Genomic DNA, 15,584 nt, shown 5'->3' with positions numbered 1-15,584 from the left:
TTCCTCTTCTTCTTCTTCCTCTTCCTCTTCTTCTTCTTCCTCTTCTTCTTCTTCCTCTTCTTCTTCTTCCTCTTCTTCTTCTTCCTCTTCTTCTTCCTCATCATCCTCTTCTTCTTCCTTTTCTTCATCCTCTTCTTCTTTTTTTCTTCTTTTTTCTTCCTCTTGCAGGTCACTGCTCATGCGCAGATTTTTTTATCGGTAAAAAGATCGGCCGATTTGCCCATCATTGCCGTGAAAATTGGTCGATCAGAAAAATCAGCCGATTTTCGACCCATCTATGGTCCGCATTACAGTGAAGTTGCACGATTTCAAAGTCAGGGGACCCGCTGATTTCATTGACACAGATATCTATGCAAATCGCACAAACACTAGCGCATGTACTACTTTAGAGATCGGTGTGTCTCTGACCAAGTTGGAACCGTGCTGATATGACCACTGAAATCGCGGACAATAGGACAATGCAAACTGCATGCCAAATCGCAGCCAATGTGCCCGGGGTCTAAGTTCACAGCTGTGCGATTTCCATTGTGTTTTGCAGAAACGCAGTCCAGTCCATTCATGGTCTCCTATGGGACAAGTTCACATCTCTGCGTTTTCACTCGCTGCGGTTTTGGAAAGGCTCAGGGAGTTTTTTTAAATGCAAAAAGTTGTGTTTTTGGTTCTATAGACTTCAATGGAAATGCTGCAGAGAAGCATGGAGTGTGTTTTTGACGTGTTTTGTGTTTTAATCTGCCTAGCAACAAGATAAAAAAGAAAAAAAGATGCAAAATGCTACAAAAATGAGTCAAAAACACATATCCAAGAATGCCAAATACACCACAAAAAGCACCAGAGAAATGGATGAAACACAAACGGCACAGGTGTGAGCCTAGTGGGGTAAAGATGGCCCATGCAGCCGCTGTCACACCTGACCTCATTAGCAGACTGAAGTCCGAGTCTCAGGCCTGAGCCCAATCAGAGGGTCTTTAGGCTCCTCGGGATCTCCACCAGTCTGGATGACTAGAACACATACATGGCAAAGGTTTCTCCACTCAGCCCGGGATCACGCGGACCTGATTGGCCTGATTCTGCCAACACTGCGGTTTTGTGTGCAATGTACCAAGTGACAGTGACCTACTTACACTGCACTTGCTGGGGGAGAAGGGGAGGGGCTAAATGTAGGTGCCGGGGCTGATCCCGCTAATGCTGCATTTTTGGGGACACTATGCTAATATGAACATTAGTATAATGCTGATCTGATCAAAGATATTGATCCATTCAGACACTAAACTAGCAATGAAGGTTTATTGTGCATGACCGTGTTCCTGGCAATCAAAGGGTTAAATGTGATCACTGGTGTACTGAGGGGCAATCTGACGCTATCTGGGAGGGGCGTGAAAACCACAGGAGCAGGAATCACACACATATATTTATATATACACACACACACATGATTTTGCGCATCCGTGCCGTCATGTAGCAGTATTTCTGGTGGTCAGGAAGCGGTTACAGAAGTGGTTTGTGTTACGGTGCTGCATTACTTTAACTGACAATTGCGCGGTCATGCAATGCTGCACCAAAATGCATCCTTTTTTTCTCCAAGAATTGATCATTCTCTCGGTGGTATTTGATCGCCTGTGTGTCTTATTTTTTTGCGCTATATAGCAAAAAAAAAAAGACCAACAATTTTGAGCAAAAAACAATATTTTGGACTTTTTGCTATAAAACATGTCCAGTAAAAAAATTAAAAAATTTAATTTCATCCTATATTCTGCTCCATGTCTTTGCTACATAAAATCCCAATAAGTGTAAATGAATTGGTTTACATGAAAGTTATAACGTTTACAAATGGCGGTATATATACTGGACTTTTTTTGTATACTAACAGTGGTGGCGATTTTGTATACTAATACTGACATCTCCAGTGACACCAATACAGTGATCAGTGCAAAAACAACCCACTGACACTGTACTAATGGCACTGGGGAGGAAGGGGTTAACATTTGGAGGCAATCAAAGGGTTAACTATGTGAGGGGAGTGTTTTACTAGGGGGCGGGGGATGTATACTTCACAGTAATACACTGATCTGGAAAGCTGTGTTCAGTGATCTGGAACAGTGTGCTCAAACTGACAGGGAGGAGAGCTGCAGTGTAAACACTGCAGCCGTGCTTCCTGTCAGTGATTGCCAGTGATGTCCAGGCTCTGACGGGTAATCACCGACCAGGATCCGGTGATTGGCACCTGCGGTCACGATCAGCGGCATGGGTAGGGTAGTCGTGCGTGCCCCCTACCCGAAAGGCAAAATTACGTGTATATATATGTGATTTTTCACAGTGGTGCCGCCCTGCCACTGTATATGTACTGTGGTTTGTCAGCAACTGGTTAATATCCCTAGAACGAGCTATCTCCCAAGATAAAATTAGGGCGGCTGTGATGAACACGGCGGGGGGGGGGAAGAGCCCGGGCCCTGATGGTTATACGATGGGATACTATAAAATTGTAAAGTTTTATTGGTCCCTAAACTTTGTAGATATATGAATGCGTTGGGAGAAGGAGAATGAGAGGAGAATCATTGCACACACATATAACAATCATTCTCAAGGAAGGGAAAGATAGCTCACAATGTAATAGCTATAGATCCATATCATTACTAAATACTGATGCCAAATTGTTCGCAAAAGTATTAGCTACCAGGTTGAAGGAACTGATGCCGGAATGGGTACATTTAGACCAGGTCGGTTTTGTCCCAGGTAGGGAAGGAAGAGATAACGGTTTTGTGGACATTATTCTTCTACAAAAAGCAAAGAGAGGTAGACAGTCGACAATAAATCTGTCAATAGACGCATAAAAAGCCTTTGATAGGGTAGACTGGGGGTTTATGTAAATACATTGGAGGTGCTGGGAATAGGGGAAAAATGATGAACTGGATAAAAGGGCTTTATAATAGCCCTTCAGCAGCAGTGAAGGTTGACGGGACCCTGTCTGGGACTTTTGAAATGCAAAATGGAACTAGACAGGGATGCCCACTATCCCCATTATTGTTTGTATTATCCCTGGAACCTCTTCTGGCAGTGATAATAAAGAATATAGATATTACAGGAATTAAGGGATTAAGATAGGAGAGGTGGAACATAAGGTAGCTGCATATGCAGACGGCATGCTGTTTATATAGTGAACCCTAGGGTGGCACTACCTAACTTAATGGCACTTAACAGTGTGGAAACAGTATGGAGAGTTATCTCATTTAAAAATAAACCCTACAAAATCTGAGATTTTGAATATTAACACGTCGAAGGCAGAAAGGAAGAACTTAGAAGAAAAATTTCCATTTGCATGGAGGGAAAGAGATTTAAATTATTTAGGAATACAATTAACCCCTGCACAAAGGACCTATACCAGGTTAATTATATCCCACTAATAAATGAAATTAAAGAAGATCTGAGAAGACTCTCAGGAGGGTGGGCTTCATGGATTGGGTGGATAGATCTGGTTAAGATGGTAATAGTCCCAGAAATCCTGTATAAGTTTCAGATGCTCCCTATAAACTTACTCGGATCATTTTTTAGGATAATAAAAAATTGATATCGAGGTTTATATGGGCTAACAAGAAACCCAAGAATTAAGTATGAAACCATATGCTATCAGAAAGAGAATGGAGGACTACATTTGCCAGATATGAGAGTATTATTTGTCGGTGTAATTATCACGGGCGTTGGATTGGACACATAATTCACAAGAAAGAAGGTGGGATAAAATGGAAGGCATATTAAGCAAATCACAGTTGGAGAGGATCATATGGATCCCACGAGAGTTTCGGGCATTGGATGAAAATAGTAGCACATTGAGACGGGAAGTATTGAGAGTCTGGGATGGTTTACACAAGTTTATGGGATGGAAATATAATTCATTACTGTTGCCGATGATGGACACCAAATTTTTTCCCCCGGGGAGGGGAAACATTTCGGGAAAATGATTTAAAGATAGAAATGCACATTTGGGAGATATAATAGACAAAGGGAAGTTGTGAGCTTTACAATAATTAAAGAATAAAAGGGATTTGATTTTGTCTTAGATGAACTGAGATATTACCAATTGGGGCATTTTGTCTCAACGAGGTAACAAACATGAGCACGGTGGAAATGAACTATAAATGTATGGCTAGATGGTATATGGATAGATGGAATGAGGGGGGCAGGGAAAAATATGATATGAGGTAATTGGGATACATGGGAGAGGTTTGTTAGCATTTTGGATTTTGTTTTTTGTTTCCAGATTTATGTGTATTTAACACTTTTTTTGTAATGAAAAAAATATAATAAAAGAGAACAGAAGAGGACACTATTATACTGGGACCACCTACAAAACTACAGTCCCAACTCATATCATTATTAAGCCCTACTCACCAACCAGGGACCAGTCCAAAAATGTAGCCTGCATCACACCTTGTCCATCACAAACATTGCAGGCTGACAAATTCCAAAAAAGGCATAATACATTATTTCAAAGGGAAATATGTCATAGATTTGGAAATGAAACAACAAACTCCAAGAAATTAACTACTTATCATTAAATAGAGAGAGACAAACTGGCCCCATACTTGGACATTCTACCCGACCCAAAGACAGACAGACAGACCCTGAGCCTGTACAGACTGAGCTCCCACAGCCTGGAAATTGAATCAGGATGGCACAGACAAACCTACAATCCCAGGGAGAGCAGACTGTGCCAGCAATATGACTAGGGGGTCCTGGAGGACAAGGACCACTTCCTGCTACAGTGCCCCAAGTACTCACTGTGACGATCGCAGCGTCAGACTCCCAGCCCTTCTCACCAACTCATGACCGAAGGACTAGCCAATCTAAAACTGTGCTGTCACGTGCGTAACGATACCACGCTCAACTGCACCCTGCGCAAAGATTTTCCAGCTAATGCACTACAATCTATGTACCACAGCCTGAGAGCGATTGTTACTGGGTCAGGTTAATTACGCAATTAAACCTTGCCAGTAACAATCGCTCTCAGGCTGCGGTACATAGATTGTGGTCTATTAGCTGGGAAATCTTTGTGCAGGGTGCAGCTGAGCGTGGTATTGTTACGCACGTGACAGTGTGGTTTTAGATTGGCTAGTCCTTCGGTCACGAGTTGGTGAGAAGGGCTGGGGGTCTGACACCATGATCGTCACATATTGGTGGCAGCAGTGGGATTTATAACCATGAAGCTGTCCCGCTGGGCCGGATTGCCTGTGCACTTTTGAACCCAGCACAAAGAGACCATGTGTCACTCAACAGAGAGGGAGGGGGGATTGCAGGGGGAGAGATACAAGATGGAGGATCCTTAGAAAAATGGATGACCGCGTCCATCTCTCTGTGCACAATTGCTACACCTCCCCCCTCATGTGATTGCATGGGAGGGAACTGCAATTTACCTCCTGACGCAACCAAATTCTGCTGCTGGTTCGGCTGATCAGGGCATAGACACATTTTGCCCAGAGGTTCACCTTGGGGTGACCAGGTACAACTGCACTGTGGGAGAACCAGGTTCCTTCTGAGAAGGGTGCTGTTCTCCCCAGCAACACTGGTGTGCCAACCAAGTGAGTTGTCAGGGGTGAGAACCAGTCGGCTGTGACTACCCAGATATCATGGCAACTGCCATGGTGCCCACCTGTTCACAAAACACTTCTGTTCAGAGGTGTCATATGCTAACATATTGAGATGTAGCTTCTTGTCGAGGTAGAGAGTGAAATTTCCCTCTCCAATCTCCTTCCTCAGGCCCAGGGCTACATCTGACTTGAAGGTAGTGGTGCCTGTGTGCACCGGAACCGGACAGGCAAATTCTGGAACTCGCCTTTCAGATGTGTCTACGGGTACCTTCATCCAGGATGAACAGTCCTCTTTACCTGCTAGCATCCAGGACACCATTTCCATCAATTTCCTGTCTGCTAGGTCAGTCACATGTTCAGCTGAGCCATGATAGTTGCACCCAGGCATCTTACCGTAGCCAGCTGTACCCAAGACTGACGTAACCTGCTTTTTGGCCTGGGGAGTAGGCCAGGCCATAACTGCCTTGGTCTCCCCATTTCAAGACCTCTGAGGGTCTATTCCTACCGGTGGTTCCCAGTGCTGAACCACCGACATGCCCCTCTGACAGTTACCATTCTCGACTGTCAGACTAGGCACGGGCAGTTTGTTTCTGACTAGTGACAGGGGTCCAAGTTGCTCTGCCCAGGCAGGGCCGAACACCGCAAGGCCCCTAAAGTGGGCAACTGCACACAGTTCCACTCCACATTGTAGGTCATTCCTGACCCCTGGGGAGGTGGTTGGTGCGTTCTCAACCCCAACTAGCTTTCCCACGAATTCAGGCAAGCCACATGGGGTGGTGAAGGTTGGTTAGACAGCGGGCACCTGCCGGATGCTTCATTACCTTGTGGCTCCTGGGCATTGGGTAGGCCACAACCACAGGGTTGGCGCTCAGTTTTCCAAGGTCCTCACAAAGCCTGGTCATCTGATCCGGTTTGGGGACCGAGACTACCGGTGATGCCCAGACCCTGCGGGACCTTTGGATCCCTGACTGCGATATTCCCTCTGTCTCTTTGGCCCATTCAGTCTGCACCTCCTGTGAGATGAGGTGGGCCGAAGGCATAAGTGAAGGATACCCCCTGCCGTCCAACTCATGAAAATCACGGTGAGCTCTTCCAGGGTTTCCCTGAACCCAGACACCATCTACCATAGGCCTTGCCAGCAGCTTCTTTACCTGAATGGAAAGGAAAGGTGATTGGAGCTGAAGACCACAGCTCCCTCTCTGAGGGCCGGCTATCGACTCCAATAGGGCCCCTCGCACTTTCAATCCTGGTGTGCTGTCACTGCCTATGACATACATGGGTCTGCCTGGTATTTGGGGAGTGAATCTAAGCCAGTAACAGTTGGAGGTGACTTCCTCCCTAGCTTCAGATTTTCCCACACACTTTGGCAGGCTAGATCAGGTGACACTCTTTCAGTCTCCTAGTCCCCTGCTGGTAGACCATTCATTTCACTGTCCCTGTCAAGCCATTGTTTATCTTTCTCAGCAGGGAAGCTCACAGCTAGCCTGCTGATGAATGCAACATTTTGGTCATTCCCCAGTGCTGCCTTGGCCGTGGGGCTACAAGTACCAACCAGCTGTCCAGTACCAGACAAAGACAACTGCTGGGGGGTTATCAAGGTAGAATCCTTTGAGCCGGAGCAAGGAAAAGGCCTATCCAGACCATACCTTTGCTGAGAACCCAGAGATTGTACCTCTGCCCACTTCACAGCACTGAGGGTGACCCCCAACAATGAAAATGCATCATCATTATCATCAACATTATCAGTATCAACATCATCATCATCATTATCAACAGTTACATTTGTAATATCAATGACACACGAGTTCATTACCTCCCCATGCAAGGGGATTTCCTCTCCTTCTCCAGCTAATGGAAAATCCTGTAACCCCAGTTATTCCCAGCCCCTCCCTCTGTCCATCCACAGGTTGTCCAGACATTACCCCAACATCTGCACACAGTACCTTGGCATATCCAGAGAGTTTCAGGGGGGCCTTCAGGATATTCTTGGCAGGGGCATAATAGGACACAAGAGTACCCAAATCGGCACCCAACAAAAACATGTGTGGGAATTTCATCCCAGACCCCCACCTCCCTCATCCCCCTTCCCGCACCCCAATCAATGAATACCTTTGCACAGGGTATGCGTGAACAGGTTCCCCCCACGCCAGTGAGGGTAAGGAACTTTCCTAGGATGAGGTTCCTTTGCTCAATCACCTCTGGTTGGATCAAGGTGACTTCTGCTTCAGTATCATGGAAACCAGTTACAGACCGGTTGCCCACAGTGACTGGCTGCAAGTTGACGGGGGTTACCTACATCTTCCTGCGGACAAACAGCACCGAAGAAGAGTTGCTGGCAAGCTGGCCAGGTGATTTCATCTGCTTCTGCTCAGGACACTGCGTCCTGAGATGTCCGGATTTCCCACAGGTGTAACATCTGCGGTTGTCAGGCAGGGATGGTTTGGCACCAAGTACTGCAGGTGTTGGGTGAGGGGAAGCTTGACTCACTGGAGTAGTAGGGGTTGCTATGGGTAGTTTCCCTCCTTTGCAGCCATTCGGTGGAGCCTTGCGATGGTCAGACACCTGTGTGTGGATGTAGGTATCTGCCAGATCTGCTGCCGCTTTGGCAGATGCGGGTTCTCTCTCCAGTACAAACCGTCTGACGTCTGCTGGGCAGAGATGCAGTAGCTGATCTCATATCATGAGATCCTCCAGAGACTCGTAGGAGTCAGCTTTCAGTCCTTTGGTCCACTGCCGGAATGTGGTGCATAAGCGACTTACCACATCCGTGGAAGAGTCCCCAGGTCCCTTTTGTAAGGACCTAAACCGCTTGCGGTACACTTCTGGGGTCAGCTGGTACTTCCGGACGATGGCTTCTTTTAGAGCTTCATAATTGTCATCCTACCCCTCTGGCAATTTGATAAATGCATCCAGGGCCTTGCCTCATAGCCCTGGTGTCAGGTACCGAGCCCATTGTGCTTGGGGCAGATGGTACTGACGGCACATTTTTTCAAATGACAGTAAATACGTGTCAATGTCACTATCTTTTTCCATCACTGGAAACTTGGCTGCTGTGCTCACAGCCAGAGAGGTGTCCCTGTGCTCTAGGGCCCAGAGGTTCTGAACCTGTCGCTGCAGCTGGAGCCTTGCCATCTCCAGTTCGTGCCGACAATCAGCTTCCCTCTGCACCGCCTCTCTCTCAGCCTGGCATTCCGCAGCCTCTCTGTCAGCCTCTGCCTGGCATTCCGCAGCCTCTCTGTCAGCCTTGCATTCAAGGAAACGCAGGTATGCCATAGGATCCACCTCCTTGATGCATTCCATGGCTTCCTACATCTGAGGAGAGTCTCTGCTGGTTACAGGCACTCCGGTGTTGACCCGCTCATGCTGTGGTGTGGAGGAAACATGCGGCGGTACTCCAGTGTCCGTCTCTGTATGCCCATCCTGCTAAGCCATCTCTGAGCCACTGGGATCGGAGGTGGCAGGAACCCCTTCATCTTCAAGTTCCCCCAAGTTATGGTTTGCTTGGATATCATGTTCCCGTAGGTCACGAATCAAATCTTCACGAGTTTTGCGACCAACGTCAATTCCTCGTGAGGTACATTCAGTACTCAAATCACATTTGCTCATTTTCTTGTGTTCTGCGTCACCAGGCATAATTGCAAGCAAAGGTAGAATAGAAAGCAGAAAAAGGATCTCTCTCTCTCTCTCTCTCTCTCTCTCTCTCTCTCTCTCTCTCTCTATATATATATATATATATATATATATAATATGCACCGCTTGCCTCTAAGGACTGTTTCCACAAAGGTTACAATCCTTCTGTGCAGAGATAAGTCCTAACAATGCACTGAGGCTCTAATGCAAACTATCCCACGTACGCTGCCAGCCAATATGTGACGATCACGGCATCAGATCCCCAGCCCTTCTCACCAACTCATGACCGAAGGACTAGCCAATCTAAAACCACGCTGTCACGTACGTAACAATACCATGCTCAGCTGCACCCTGCACAAAGATTTTCCTGCTAATGGACCACAATCTACCCGACCCAGTAACAGTCGTTCTCAGGCTGCGGTACACAGATTGTGGTCCATTAGCTGGAAAATCTTTGTGCAGGGTTCAGCTGAGCGTGGTATTGTTACGTACGTGACAGCGTGGTTTTAGATTGGCTAGTCCTTCGGTCACGAGTTGGTGAGAAGGGCTGGGGGTCTGACACCACGATCGTCACATATTGGTGGCAGCGGTGGGATTTATAACCATGAAACTGTCCCGCTGGGCCTGATTGCCTGTGCACTTTTGAACCCAACACACAGAGACCACGTGTCACTCAACAGAGAGGGAGGGGGGATTGCAGGGGGAGAGATACAAGATGGAGGATCCTTAGCAAGATGGATGACCACATCCATCTCTGTGTGCACAATTGCTACACTCATCAGTGAGGGACACTCACTTTCAGAGACCCTTCACTCTCATCCCGGACTTCACTTCAACAGAAAAAAAGAGAAAACTCCACATTCTCCTGGGAGAAGAGGAACCAACGTGGAAAATAGCTCCCCTTTTGTTACAGCATGTCACAGAATAAGAGGGACATGAAAAACTGTGAACTTATAAATCCTCTACATATGCTCCCCCCCATCCAGTTTATATTACTCTCCCCCCCAACATTGCCCCTCCCTTCTTCCCACCTATCCCATGCAAAATCCTCAAATGTTTTGGCAATTCTAAAATGTATATGCCCCTGATAATAAAATGTATTTGAATTGACCTAAATTGAGAGACAGGGATGGAAGGAGGAGAGGGAAAGAAAGAAAGAGAAAAGGAGAGGGGAGGAGACAGAATGAGAGAGGGGAAAGGGGACAGGAGGATTGACAGAGAGGAGGGGAAGAGAGAGAAAGAGAGGGTAGAGGAGAGGAACAGAGAGAGGTGAAGGGGAAAAGAGAAAAAGAAACAGACAGGGAAGGGCAGGACAAGGGAAATATAAGAGACAGAGAAGGGAAAGGGAAGAGAAATATTGGAGAGGGAGAGAGAAGGAGAAGGGAAGAAAGAGAGAGGAAAATGAAGAAAATAATGAGAAGTGAAGAAAGAGAGAGGAGAGGGGAAGGGAGATGGATAGGAGGGGATGGAAGTGAGAGAGTAAAGGGGTAAATAGAGGGAAAGAGAAAAAAATAGAGCAAAAGGAACCGATAGAGCAGGAAATTGGGGGGGGGAGGAGGTAGATGAGGGAGAGGAGAGAAGATGGGAGGAAAGGGGAGGAGAAAAGGGGAGAGGAAAAATGGTAGAGAGAGAAATAGTGGAGTGGGAGAGAGAACAACATCTGAGATACTTAGGTACATCTTCAGAATGGAAGGCCAGCAGTGACTGAATGTCCTACACAATTCTGGTGGGTTTGCTGAGGAAGAAAGAGAAAGAGATGATGAACCCAATTCATGCAAGATATATGCAAAGTGGTTGACTAACCAATATATATCCTCCACATTACAGAGCAAGGCATGCCTTTCTAAACCTGACTGACAGCATTGCTTGGAATTTCAGTGCAGCAGAAAACGTGTTAGCGCATACAGGAATTTAAGAGCTCACTGGACTTCTGGCAGGATCAACATGCATGTTTCCGTACAGAGAACAATCAAGAGCACCACCCAATGCATATAAGGAGTAACTACTCATATATGTACAAGTTACATCCACCATGTACCAGGCAGGGGTCTTGTTCATCCATTGGGGATAGTCCAGACTTGTCATCTAAAAAAAATTAAAGAAATATTGTTGGAAAAAATATAGAAATTATCTGTGAAATGCAAAAATGAAAATTAAATTCATAATGACAAACTGCATGTGGTCAGTTCAGCAGGACAACTTCTCTGTAGAATAACTGAATATCCTGCAGTAAATAATTTTATAATGATATATAAAATGCTAATAAATTATAAGATCACAGACACGGGCTTTATAGGTGTTTTTTTGTAATTCAGAAAATAGCCCTAAAATAGACAATCCTAGTCATTAAAGAAATATATAAAGGGATAGAGACCTGCACATACCAAGAAGGACACAACCTTCAATCGGTTCACTTCTATAGGTTGGTTAAAAAAATCAAACTCAGTTTCCTACACTTTACTGCAAGTCACTGCACTAAACATATATCAATTGGACTTGGCAATGTCATAGCACAATGGATCTGTCAACCAATTAAAATATTTAATAGAGAAATGCTAAGAGTGTAAAAAACAAGAGTCCTACTATTATCATTGTTCACTAGAAGGCCATTTATATCAGACTCTTATATTCTGATTTTACCTTAATACTTGTAACTACAAGACTTAACCCCACCAGTCTGAGAATTGCTAACAAGAGTTCCATCATCTGTAAAACCCCCAACTTTCTGAGAAGAAAGGGGGACACATAGCACAAAGTATGTAGGCATAGAACACCCCCCGCCACACCTGCAATAATTTAGAGGTTGGATGAAAGGTTTAGTGTGTTACAAGATTCAAGGTAAGGAACAGAAGGACAAAGGGTTTAGTTCCAAAGAAGGGGCAGTCTCTCTAAATGTGGAGAGCTGAGAGCTATGCTCTGGACATGGATGCCATGCCTTTAGTAAAAAAAACAAAATAGTGATGGTGGGACAGTAGGAGAGTAATGCCTACACACTTAGCGCAGAACTGGCAGTGTGACATGCCCCTAAAGTTAGAATTGTGGAGCTGACTACTACAAAATACATATAGGATCTTATGATGCTTTTTTTTTTTTAAGAAAGCCACATATCTGAGAATGTTGACCATATATGATGTTCTTTCAGAGATGCCATCACGCACCAATCTTCTTTACCCAATATCAACCTCTGCACCAACATGTAAAGAGAATTAATCATCAAATATGATTAGTGACTCTGCCATGTCATCCTTAGGTAGCTCTGGAGTAATCTCTGACTGGGATGCAGAAGTGTCTATGATCAACCGGTTAGATGTGGAGCTGAAACTTGACACAATGGATTTGCTGCTCTGTGAGGTGTTCAGGTTGGAGGCCTCACACAAGGGTTCTTCAGATTCCACAGAAGAATAGTTTTCTAGGGTACCCTCATGCTCTCACCTTTTGGATGAATCTGGGCTTTCTGCTATGCAACTTTCCCTTGTACATTTCAGCACTTCCGTAGTCTGACTCCTTTTGGTATAGTCAATGGCCAAAAGATCACTAAACATCCTTCGTATCCCAGAGGCAACCTTGGTCAATGCTTCAAGAGGATTATCAATCTGGACATTGCTTTGCCAAGCAATAAAATCTTTACATTTTTCATTGTCTAGAATGGCATCCTCCCATGGAAGCTCTCCTGTAAGTAAACAATAGATGATTACTTCAAACGCCCACACATCAAGGCTGCCATCCACAACCAGGCCATCTGAAGTGTCAATTTTGCACATTTCTGGAGCCATGTAAGACACGGTGCCACACTTACCTCTAATCACTGTGCCTTTGACCTTAGCAAGGCCAAAGTCTGTGAGCTTGATGGAATGGCAGCCCCGGTCAAACACTAAAACATTGTCTGGCTTTACATCCATGTGCACCAGTCATTTCTCTGCAATAAATTCAAGAGCACTTGTCAACTGCACAGCACACCTCTTCACTGCGTATTCTGGAATTCCCACCTAAAAAAAAAAGAAATTCAGAATACTCATCTAGAAACAAATGAATTATATGTATATCTATAACTATTTTAGTTTTAGACTAGGGATGGATTATTTTGGCATGAGTATGTCTGTATGTGCTCAGAACACGTACGAGTAGTCAGAACAAAAGGCAAATCTTTCAACATGATCACCTCTACTAATGTCAACTAAAGGAGTTTCCTCTCATTCACTTCCTGTTGCATCTCTAGGAGAGGAAGTGAAAGGAAATCTTTTCAAAAGGATACAGACAGCATCAAATAGTTTGACAGGAGTTGTAACTCTTCTTAACTCTATTCAAACCAAAGAATAAACAATTCTTAATACTTAAATCTTAATGTACCTACATGTATTATAATCATGGAGAGCAGATCACCAAGAGGTGCCAGTTCTTGGGAAAATACAAAGTGGTTGGTGGTGGTGAAGGCATTTCCACAGCATCTGATGATGTTGGGATGAACTGAAAGTAAGGACGAAATACTGAACTTCTGGAGGAAAGATCGCTGAGTGGTTCTGTTTTTCTCCATAACTTTCATTGTCATTTTTCCACCTTAGATCAAGAATTGGAAATGTTAAGCTGGTAATTTCTGTATGTTTCACTTGAAAATCATTCTAATATGATCTGTTGCCCCCAGATGTAGTCCTTTCATAGAGATGTAATACATTCTATCATTGGGCCATATAGGTTCACTCCATATTCCTGCTATTCTACATATAGAGTGTTGCACAGGATTCTACTTTACTGCTCCTTTTAATTTAGAGTAAGTCTACAATTAGTGACCTCTTGGAAAAGTCTGCCTTGCAGATTTAATTTACATACAGTACATATACATAAATATTTGTAGAGGACATTGCAATGGTGATTCGATTTGTTCACTGACCTGTTTTCCTGTCGTTTGCCAAGAATACTTTCCCAAATCCACTTTTTCCAAGTTCCCGCAGAATGAAGAAGCGCTCCTGAATGTCTACCTTTTCTAGTCCTTGTGAATGGAAGGAGACCAATCTATACAGAAGACATTCCACATCATGAGTAATGGAGGCCATAATGTCCTAGAGAGCAAAAAAAAAAATCAAACATGGTACATTTTTAGGCAGTAAATACATTTTTTATGAGAAACCATAGAAATGGGTCCAATGCGAATACGGATACCCTCAGTTATGTAGCTATAAATATGAAATGCTCAATAGACCTCCACATCTGTATGTATGTGACTCGGGAATAAAGTTTGCATTCTAAAGTGAGAGTTCAAACAAAACAACAGAAATTTATGGAGCAGAGCTAAAATACGGAAAGCCAGCAATCTATATATATACAAGAAAATTATCAAGCAAGGTTATAACTGGACCAAGTATAAAAAAAACTTATCTAAAAGCCAAGACATATAGCTATACATAAATAAGTGCCAGGATATATCCAATAGTTACCAGTTCAGTTGTGTGTGGGGGCCCTCTTAGTAACTAGTGGTCAAAAGACTGATTTTTTGCTCAAACGTCCTTCAGTAAGGAATGTAATAAACATTGGCCAGCATTGATGGAAAGGTGTATCTGCTGCCAGAGGTAGCCTGGAGACCACCAATATTTCTGGCAGATACTTCCATCATATAAAACCATCATATAAAACATGGAAAATTGTTGCTTCACTTTTTGTACCCAGTACAAGATAGCAGACGCCATGCTAAAGGCCATCATAAGATATTAGTGGCACTTCTCTAGAACATTCTCTCTAAAATTATGAAGTCTCAGAATGGACCACAATCTCTTTTCAGAAACCTTAAAAAAAAAATTTTCAGGAACTTTCCCAGTCAATGTGATCTTTATGTTCTCAGCAAGAGCTCATAGCATTAGACCTGTGAGATTTTTATGTAAAATGTTGTACTCCTGTTGAATTAAACATAATGGTTCACATGAGTTACAATATAAATGTATGTGAGATCTCCATTGACAGATATAAATAATCTTATAATAGGAAATATATTTTATTTAGAGTTTGATGGATGTGGTTGTGTAATACGTTGTCTTATCTGTCCAGGTTCTGAAGATAGATGGGAATTGTTTAATTGTATGTAAGCTGCCCAGGAGGGATATTCTATTAATTACAGGAGATACTGTATGCTAGGTCCAGATCTCTTTGTTTTCCAGATACCCATTTCAAAGGATCCTCTTGGTTAGATATGCAGTAAGGGTGTCCAGCCTTTCAGGAATGCCTAACTTGTCCTTTGGAGACCCTGTAATTTTGACTCCAAAAAAGATGTGCTGGAAGGTTGCTATAACTATGGACGTTCTCTGAGATCTGTTATCTCTAGTGATATAATTTAGTAAAGCATTTAAATTTTGGGTAACTTAATTTGTGACCATTTGTCAGAACACTCAA

The 15,584-nt window shown here is 44.0% G+C and overlaps 1 pseudogene; it reads right to left on the bottom strand.

The window, feature by feature from the left end:
* Positions 1-12,637: 12,637 nt before the first annotated feature.
* LOC149470417 (serine/threonine-protein kinase SBK1 pseudogene) lies at positions 12,638-13,108 on the bottom strand (annotated as a pseudogene).
* Positions 13,109-15,584: the final 2,476 nt, after the last annotated feature.

The sequence above is a fragment of the Staurois parvus genome, unplaced genomic scaffold (assembly GCF_062004578.1).
Source record: "Staurois parvus isolate SC_StPar_1 unplaced genomic scaffold, SC_StPar_1.0 ptg000046l, whole genome shotgun sequence".
Lineage (NCBI taxonomy): Eukaryota > Metazoa > Chordata > Amphibia > Anura > Ranidae > Staurois > Staurois parvus.
This window is presented reverse-complemented; position numbering and strand designations above follow the sequence as displayed.